Raw genomic sequence first — 10,646 nt, forward strand, 5'->3', positions numbered from 1 at the left:
GGACTAACCAAAGGGGTATCTGTCACACACACGTCAGTGAGTTCCCTAGTGTCTGTGGGTTTCAGTGCATTCCCACCTCCACTCTACATAGTTTAGACTTCTTTTAAAAAGTGAGTTAGGGGTTGGGGATTTAGCTCAGGGGTAGAGCACTTGCCTAGCAAGCGCAAAGCCCTGGGTTCGGTCCCCAGCTCCAAAAAAAAAAAAAAAAAAAAAAAGAAAAGAAAAAGTGAGTTAGAATAGAATTTTCAAAACTTAGCAAAAGTATTGTATCCTAAATATTAATTACATTTTTAAAGAGTTCCGATTAGTTTTAAATTGCTCTAAGACTTTCACGTTATATTACTGTGGTAATGGCCCAGATAATAATGTGCCCCAGGCTTTTTGGTCTTGTGGTCTCAAGTTTCTAAAACTTTCAAAGGCTGTGAAAGCTGCAAAGCACATAGTAGGACTTCGGTACACTCCATCTAGGCAAACCATGTAACCATTCCAGGTTGGAAGGAATAGATGCCTTGGAGGAATGTCTGGTCAATCTCTGCAGAGTGCTTTGTGCAGGTGTAAGTGCCCACTGGAACTCCAGCCACGATGCCACAGTGTCTAAGTAGTCAACAATCTCAGTGGCAGTTTGTCTGAACTATTATTCTGGGTGGATAATTGTTTGCCCAGAGAATGGAGGTCTGTATTTCCCAGTATTGCTGAGGAAAGGATGCCTTTGTGATTGCTACTTACTTGTGTTTGGCTGGCCTTTCTTATTCTCTGTATCTTGCAGGACCAGCTGTATAACAGGTAAATTTTCATATGGCCTTGCCACGGGTGGTGCGGGGTTTGTTTGTTTGTTTCGTGTTGTTTTTTGTAATTGCCCTGGGGTTCCTGGTCCCTGTGATGGATTACTAGAACATATGTAAACAAACAAACAAGGCATTGTTGTGCTTACCTGTAATCCAGAACTAGGGAGGCAGGTCCTCAAAAAGAGCATCTGAGAACCAAGGCAGTAAGGTGCAAAAAAATACTTGAGCACAACTTCCTGACTCTATAAATAACTGTTCAGAGCACTAGCAGTGACCTCAGCATATGAAGAGGGAGGGGGAGGATGTGAGCAGCTGTGTAAAGTATTTGCACTCCAGGGAAGTTGACACTGGACATTGGGTAACATAGTGGCTCACCCATCTGCAACTCCAGTCCCAGGTGCCTCCACAGACACCAGGCACCTACGTGTACACACACAGACAAGATACCCATACATACTTTTAAAACGATGTAATATTTCTTAAAACTGTGTGAAAGTATAAGGGCCACATGAGGAGTAGGGGTGGGGCTACCCCAGTCCCTAATGGCCATGTGCTTGGACAGTCTTCCCTCCCTGGACTTTGTGATCCCTCTGGACTTTTTAGCATCAGAAAGAAATTATACTGAAGTTTCAGTTCTCAGGCAGTGATGTGGAAACTCAGAAAGCAGTGATGTCACCTGCCTGATGCCACATCTCAGTCCTGCTGGTCTCAGGAGCTATCTCCCAGAAAGTGGACGACTGGGTCGTGACTAATGCTTACACACTGTCTTAATATTTGTGGAGTGAGGTTGTATCAGATGACTGATATCCCAAGAACATGCCAGCCAGCGGGTGGAGTGCGAGTTATGAAACCAGCATTTCAGCAGATCGGATCCCTCACGACTTTATCATCTGAAATGATATCACATGGAAATAGAGCTCACCAAACATGGCAGGAGTCTGATTCCTACAGCTAGGCAACAACCTTAGAAGTACAAAGTGCTAGACTGTTCTCTGGGCTCATTGTGATTATAGGAAAAATTGCTAAATGAAGTTTAGAGGTGAAGAACTTTGGTCACTTCACTAAGGGGACAGTGTAATGCAAATCTTACAAACAGAAGTTAAGAACTTTTTGAAAGAGAATGTTGGTTTGTTTTCAAACTTAAAAACACTCATTAAGGGTTGGGGATTTAGCTCAGTGGTAGAGCGCTTGCCTAACAAGCACAAGGCCCTGGGTTCAGTCCCCAGCTCCGGAAAAGAAAAAAACAAAACAAAAAAACCCCCCCACTTATTAAGTGTACTTTGTATTTTTCTTTAAAAATCAAGTTGGTGTCATGGAGTCTAGGAGAGCCAACAAAAACTATTCTGGATGCAAGCCAGAGCCCAGTGGCCCTGTGCAACAGTGTGAGTGGTTCTGCACGGAAGCACCCCACCCCGCTGTACTCCACCCTCTTCAGGAACCCTGGCTCCTGAGCCCCGTGTTGGAGGGGCTCAGCTCTCAGCAGAGGCATTGAGGTGAACGAGATCTACAGCCTCAGGTCCTCTCCAGGTGGAAGCTTTTAAATCTCTCTGTAATTGGGAGTCACAGATCTGCCTAATGCACCAGCTGTAGGAATGGAGAGTTGGTGGCTGGACCTGGTCCCTCCTTTTTCCTGGAATCAGAGGAAAAGGAAAGGAAGCCTCCCCACAGGGAATGGGAACTGGATACACACACACATACACTTGCACATACACACATACATGTACACACACCCATAAAATAGCAAGTAAAAGCATAGGCTCTGGAACCAAACTGCCTGGATTCTAATCTGGCTTTCATTTCTGACCTTGGGCAAGAAATCTAAACTTTGGTCCTCAATTTCTTCATCTGTAAAATTTGACTTGACACTAAGGGTTAAATTGGGGTTTCTGAGATAATTCCCCAAATCCAGGGGTTCAGGTCCTAGCATGTACAGTCGAGTGCTCAAAGATGGTGATGGTTCATTTTACTGTTCTCCCACAGAGACTTAATCTGATGCCAGTCTGTACAGCCTCACCCCAAGCCCCTCAGGAACCCTGGCTACTGCTCCTGAGGGGACCCGTCCCATCCCTCCAACCTTAATTGTGGCCTATGCAAGCCCCAAATAGGAACACTCAGTCCCTGCCACCTTAGGATTGTAAGCACTGAATTGTGGGTACTTTCCACCAGTCTCATTGCTAGAACAGGAATCAGTGAAACAAGCTTGACAGGCCGGGGCTTAAATGAGATAGACGGTGGGATACAAGGCTCAACCCCAGTTAGAGCACACTCGATTTCTCCCAGAAGAGGAGCTAGACAATACATTATCCCCAGTGTCCTCCCTTGTAGAATTGCAAGTGTCCAAGGCTCCTAAGAGGGTGCGTCTCATTCACCGTGGCTCCGTCTTCATGTTTAATCACACTCTAAGAGTGTCGTGTCACTGGGGTTAGTGCATGAGTTCTGAGGGGATACAACTGTAGGCAGAGCAGTTTGAAAAGTAGGGCCAGCTGCTTCACCCGAGTGAGGAGTACTTTGGCTTCCTCCTTGGGGAGGTCGCAGCAGGTTTGTGTAGATGCCTGTGAACACCTGTTCTCCCTCTCCCAAGGTGATCAGAGTCACCTGATACCTGGGGCCAAGTCTGATACCAACTTTGTCTGTGTTCTGGGTTCCAGACTCGATGGAATAGCATCTCTGAAACCCTTTTTACATTGTCGAGGTCGCCTAGGGTAGAATGTGACATTTGGAGTGTTTACTTCCCAGATGGAGACCTCGTCCCTGTGCCCAGCTGCTGACAGCCTTTGAGATACAGTTACTCTACCGCCTTGGAACCTGATGTCAGGAGACTCGCCAGCCCTTGGCAGGCGTGTGCATGTGTGAGAAGTGAGCTTTGTGTTTGTGACCTTGCTGTGGCCTTGCCTACCTGGCCTAGAAACACTCCAAAAAGCAGGAGAGGGTGGAGAGAAGAAAAAACAAAAAGATGGTGCAGAGAAAGCACAAGGAGCACACATGATCTCCATTTACCATAGGAACACAGGGCTGTGGAGGTCGTGACTCTTCCATGCTGTATCCTCAGGACATTGTCTAGGGACGGCAGGCACAGTTCCAGGGAGGATCAGTTGGCTCAGGCCCTGTGCACACCTGGGCAAGGATGCCTGAGGCTGCTCCGTCCATGCCTCTCTTTGTCTCCCTCTGCAGCCCTGGCTATTGTGGAACTGTTCTCTTGCTAAAGGAACCCCAATGTTATCTGGCAGTAGCCAAAAGGTGCCACTTCCCAGCCTGTTTTCAAAGCTAAAGCTGCTTAGGACTAGTGGAGTCCTCTAGGTAGAAGGCTGTGGCCCAGCTGCAGGAGGCCAGGGCTTCGAACCACTGCATTCTGCTGTGGCCATGCTTGACAGTGTGGCCCTTACCAAGTAGGGTGCTTCCCTCAGAGTCATCTGGCAACTGCTTCGAGGAACGTGGAGGCCAGCCTGTAAGAGGCCAGTGAAATGCTCAGCTCGTAGGAATGCCATGGCAGCACCTGGCCCACCATAATCATCCACAGGGACAGTGCAGTTGTGGCACATTAGCCTGGGTTATGAGGCACCCTCAAGATTCCTGAGGCTGGTCAGAAGACAGTGTCTCCTTCCCTGTGGAGCAGCCTTTCTTGCTTCTGGCAGTAGAGAATGACTCGGTGGTTTTGTGTCTGATTTATTTTCATCTTACAGTAAAATTTATAATTTGTGTCAGCAAAAAGCATGAAATCTCTAGCTACAGTAACCGGCCACTATTGAATGAACAGCAAACAACATTGCTGTGAAGGTCAAACTTTATAAGCCCCTATCTTCCTCCTGCTGTAGTCAGACAAGTTCCTAGAAAAGCTCTCAAATACTTAATAACCTCAAGAAAGAGAAGGCTCGGAGGCCACCATCAGACACACTGCCTCCGCTTGATTACCAAATATCTGAGTTAAAGGTACTGTCTCTTAACTGCAGGGGGCTGGGCTGGCCAGTGAGTGTCAGGAAGCCGGTCACGTGGTGACATGGTCAGGAGGTTAATCTCTTATGTACCAAGTCGCATACTTCACTCAAGTGAAAGGTTACTATGTCATGAGCCGCTAGCTGACCAATCCATACAACTAGACCCTTACGTGTAATGCCTTCCTGTACTCTTCTAATTCCAGTTGATCTTTCGTTTTCATTTGAAATTCCAATTTTAAGCTAAAAATGCCAGTCTTCAGCTGTCTGTAGATTTTCATGATAAACTCCCCCTCCACGTCTTGAGTTTAAAAGTTAAGGTTTAGAAGCATGTTCAATTAACTTAATTTCTGAAGGGTCTCAAGTTCGCTAAAAGGCTTTTCCAAATAAAAGTGACTTTCAGGCTGGCCATGGAGACACACGCCTTTAATCCCAGCACTTGGCTCTCTGAGTTCCATGCTGACCTAGTCTACATAATTCCAGGTCATCCAGAGCTGCATAGTGACACCCTGTCTCGGACAAAGAGGGGAAGGGAGGGGAAAGGAAAGTGCCTCTCGCATTAATTGCTGATAACTCCTCAGGTAAGGCAGAGCCTCTGGAGCTGCCCCATGATCCATATTAGAATGCTAACTGGTTTAGATGAGTACAGGTAACCACTGCTGCAGAGAATTTAGGTGTGCAGTGGCCATGTCCTATCTAGAGGACAGCATTTCACGGTACCTCTCCTATCCTCCGTGTTTGCTATTTTGAGTCAGAGCAGAGTCTTTTTTCCCTGGCTGGCCTGGAATATATATAGCCCAGGGTCTCCAAACCAAGAAAATCCTACTTTAGTTTCCAAATATATGTACTACCGTGATCCACTTTAGGAATGTTTCCAAATTAGCTTCATATTACACAACTCTGCAGTTTGTGAATAACCTGGTAAGTAGAGAGATGGGCAACCTGATTGAAGGAAACTGTCCGTCTTGCTGTTTGCTAATCAGTTGTCTCCAACGCCAGTGCCTCTGCCTATAGGCACTCAGACGTTTCCCTCCAATATCTCTGCCTGCAGGGAACACATAAAACTCAAGTGGTTTTTTTCATCCCGTGTCAAAGAAATTTTCTTGTCTGGGTGTCAACCTCACCTTCATTTCTGCTGTATTCTTTTTTGTAGCCCTGGCTGTTCTGGAATTCACTCTAGATCAGTCTGGCCTCAGACTCCGAGAACCACCTGCCTCTGCCTCCTGGGTGCTCCTGGGATTCAAGGTGTGAGCCACCACCTTCCCTGACTGCTGTCCTCGAGACATTTTCCTCCTGTACTCTCAGTTGTACATCTCAAAGCCTCTTCTGTTACTGCTCATCTGCTACACCGAGTCTCCCAGGTTTCCATGGTGGCCACAGCTCTCAACACTGACCTATTCCTCCACTGTCACACAGCCATCCAGCTCTAGATCCATCTTAGTCATAGGGTTGGGACTGTGACAGTGGCCTCCCACTTCCATGTCAGTTTCCCAGGTACTTCACACCACTAATGCATGTAGTGTTGAGGACCAACCTGTGCAACAGGTGGCCATGGGAAACCCAGCTCAGATGTAGAAATCGGTGTGATGTCATAGACCTGGCATTTAGCTCAGATAACCCAACCAAACCTTTTAAGTAACTTAAGTGTGTAAGTTTTTAACTGAGGTGGTTTTTTTCTAGGAGGAATGTGTATTTTTTTTTTAAGTACTTCTTAGGCAGGAAGCTAGGTCCCAGGGTTAAGAAGTTCCCACACTCTTGATCCCAGCACTCAGAAGGCAAAGGCAAGTAGATCTCTGAGTTTAAGGAAAGCCTGGTCTACAGAGGGAGTTCAAGGACAGCCAAAGCTACACAGAGAAACTGTCTTGAAAAACAAACAAGGTCACAGATCCGCACTCTGCCATGGAAGCATGGGGATGTTACCTTGTAGATAACTTCAGGCAACAGTTGCAGGCTGCAGCCTCTGTGTGAACAGAGGATTCTGGACAAGCTGTGGGGCCCAGAGGGAAGGTCTTGGTGACTGCTTGCTCAGGCACTGATCTGCCACATTGCTGACAGAGTTTGTAAATGAATGTTTGGTCACCAGCGTTTTAAACCATTAGTTATCCATGCAAGTCTGTAGAGAAACAGAAATAGGCCCAATCACAGCACTGGTTCCAGTATTAATTGTGAGAACATCCTTTGTAGGTCTAATATGTAGGCCTTGCCTTCAGTTAACCAAGGTTTGAATTTTCAACCTTTGGGACACGTGAGTAATATGATTCTCAGGGTCAGAGGCAAAAGGCCACACAAACAGGGCCTGAGATGTCTTCCATGTGTGGCACCCTGGGCTCTGGGCTCCTCACCAGGAAGGCAGTGTCTCAGGATCTGCAGAGTACAATCCTGCCAGACTCATCATGGGGACTGTACTGTGAGGCTGCCTGGCCAGCATCCCTGAGACCTACCTCACCTTGAGTGGGCACACTGTGTCATTCCTTAGGGGATTTTCTAGCCTGTAACTCCTGGGTCTCTTCCTAGATACCATCATCCAATTATGTCCATCGGGAATTCTCTTCTTTTTTTAAACTTGACTTTCATATGATTAGTGGGTTAAATGTACATTCAAAAGCTTCAAGATCAAAAAGACACAATAGAGCTGGACTTGGTGGCACCACACGTTAAATATAAAGGCAAAGGCAAGCAGATCTGTATGTCTTCAAAGTGAGACTGGTCTAAGACAGCCAAGGCTAAGTACAGAGAGCCTGTCTTTAAGAAAAAAAAAATGACAAGGGAAATAAAGGAAGAAATCCCGTCCTATCTCAACACAGTTCTTTAATTCTTCCAGGAGATTACTGGAAGAAGTAGATTTAAGAAATAAAAAAAAACAAACATTTACTGCTTTCTTAGAAAAAAATCATAAGCAAGGCTGGAGAGATGGTTCAAAGGGTACTATGCTTGCTATGTATTATGAGGACCTTTACACACACACACACACACACACACACACACACACACACAGGAAAGTTGTGAGCAGCAGCACATTTGCACTACAGGTGCAGAGACAGATCCCGGGGGTTGCTGAACAGTCAATCCAGCTGGAATGGTGAACACTAGGTTCAATGAGAGACTCTAAGGTGGAGAGGAATAGAGGAAGACTGACAATCTCTGACATCTACATGCTCACACAGGCAAATGCACCACACGCACACACACTCCTACAGATTCCATTATTGGAATCTACACAGAAGTACAAACTGAAAAGCTCACCAGGGTCTGGAGGGGTCAGGCAGCATTTGCTTAGGAGTGTAAGGCTTGGTTCCTAGTATCTCGGAAGGAATGACAGAGCAGGCAAGGGGGCAGGGCTCCCTAGGCTTCCTGCAGTATGCACTTTACTGAAAACAAAACCAGAGGTATGACCTCAGTAGTGATTATTCATTGTCTCGTGGTTATATTTCCCCTTGGCACCTTCCTGAAGTGATTTAATAAACGTGTCATCTTCAATAGATTGGTGGCTCCTTTAACCAATGTCAGGCATCTGGGATTTCTAGATTGGTTTTACTAAAAAGAAACACTGTGATCCAGAGATTGCATTGTAATACATTTCTAAGAAATATACTAGGTTACAAAATATGGCCACCTTTTAAGACCCAGGACATCTATCTCCATGCTCTCCAGTTAACCGACTTTGCCTACTGGCAGGGTAAGGCCTCCACAGCCTGTGCTGACTTCCTCAGTGGGCCAAGTAGCTCATTTGCACACATCTCTACAACAGCTCGGATCAGCTATATACTTTAGCCCCGCCTCTGAATCTAGACTCATGCGAAGACCTTACGTGGGTGATTGCTCTGTTTATTGAGCCACACAGGCTAACCTGGGCCCATCCCAGTCCACGGTGAGTCAGCTGAACAAGGGACAGGCACCACCCTTCCCAGAGCAGGAACCCAACTGGGACACAGGCCACCAGCACACCCCAGGAGGCTGCAGTAGCTGGAGAAGGGCACGGAGTGAGGAGCCAGCAGGTAAGGACAATCTATTGGCTGGGATAAAGGAACTGAACAGGACCTGCTCACAACCAATTTCTTTTCCTCCTTTGTCCTATCTTCTAGGACTTCTAGGTAGCCTTTTAATTTGCTTCACTCTTGGAATGACACGAGAACAAAGCTTTTCCTTTTCTGATCCCAGGCAGGGTTTGAAGGATGTATGATTTTCTGTACTGTTCTATCTCCTACCCTTGCCTTTAATCTATCCTACATTCATTGGCCAGAAGGCCCTGAAGGCTATGGCTCTCTGATGCTCAGACTTCCCTAGTTTCTCTCACTCAAGAAGGGCCAAAATTCTCACCAAGACCTATGAGCCCTCCAGGATCTGAGCCTCTCCTGTCTTCTCTGCTTTCCTCCTTCAAAGTCCTCTGAACACTGAGGGCATGCTCACCCCAGGGTCTGTGCAGTGGACCTATCTCCCTGGAATGTTCTTGCCCACCCAGTTCTTTAAGCTTTTACTGAAATGTCTCTCTCTCCTCCACAGCAAGGCTCCCCTAATCCTACTGCCCCCTCCACTCTCCATCCCACTTCATCTCTTTCCACCACTGACACAGCCCACAAAACCTTGGGGCTTTTAATCCAGCTCTTCACTACAAAGTCCCTACATCAAAGAGTGATTAATTTTGTTCACTTCTTACCATGGCCATCCAAAACAGTACCTGGACTTAGGAGGTGGTCAGAAGTGGGTGAGCAGACAGCTATGGAGTTGCCTATTTATGCTAGGCACTGTGCTAAATGGTCTCCATGTATAACTCATTTAAATGGCTATCTCATGCCTGGATAACTCTGTGCTGAAAGGAAATGTTATTTTACTGTCGTTACAAAATAAATGTCATAGAACCTAGCCCATTCTTTGCTCTCACAGTCAGAGGCAGACGGTAGGTTGAGCTGCTCTAAAGCCCTGGCTTCTGCTCTGTCTCCCCTGGACCTTCATTGGGAGAACAGACTCTCCTGAGTCCTGTTCCCTCTGGTACAGTGCAGCCCAGGAAGGAGGAGGTACATGCTTGTGGCTTAGCAACAGCCTCCTCCTCGCCGATTCACCAGATCCCTGGGCTAATTTGGCCTTACAGAAGCTATTACCCCATCACATTAACCCACGCTTCTGTTTTCTGAAGGATAGATGAGTTGTCCACAGGAACGAGTGGGAGTCCCAGAGCTCCAGCAGTTTGGAACAAAGTGTTCTCATTCTTTAAGTTCAAAGATGGGGGCTAATGGGCCCCTTTCCAGCCCTGTTGATTCCCCAGGGCCTGACTGCTAACAATACTAAGAAATGTAGAAAGCTCTGGGATGGAAATCGAAAGATATTTTGGGAAGGGAAGTTGCTAGGAGCAAGGACTGGATGGGTTCCCTTAAGAGAAGTCAACTAATTGCAGGAACCAAGCAAACTCTTTCGTTGTCACTCTATGTGTACTCCATTAGGGCTGAAGTTTCCCTTCCTACATTTAGTTTTTCGTTAAGAGACTTTCTACAGGTGGTAATTGGAAGAATGTTTATCTAGGTGTCAGGTGACATATCTGGGGAGATGTGTACAAACATCTATTCACCTCAGACAACCAATGACAGACCAACCAAGACAGTGGTTCTCAACCTTCCTAATGCTGTGACTTTTACTACAGTTCCTCGTGTTGTGGTGATGACCCCCCCAACCATAAATTTTTTTGTTGCTACTTCATAACTGTAAATTTGCTACTGTTGTGAATCATAATGTAAATAGATGCTTTCTGATGGTCTTAGGTGACCCCTATGAAAGGGTCATTCAACCCAAAAGGGGTTGAAACCCACTTGAAAACTGCTGAACCAAAATAAAATAATCCATGTCAGCTGTGTGACTCAGGCAGTTCACCTAGCATCGGTGATGACTGCGAAAAGCTCTCCAGAAGAACCTTCTCTGCCCTCACAATTGTTCACTGCTTACA

The sequence above is a fragment of the Rattus rattus genome, chromosome 5, assembly GCF_011064425.1.
Source record: "Rattus rattus isolate New Zealand chromosome 5, Rrattus_CSIRO_v1, whole genome shotgun sequence".
Classification (NCBI taxonomy): Eukaryota; Metazoa; Chordata; class Mammalia; order Rodentia; family Muridae; genus Rattus; species Rattus rattus.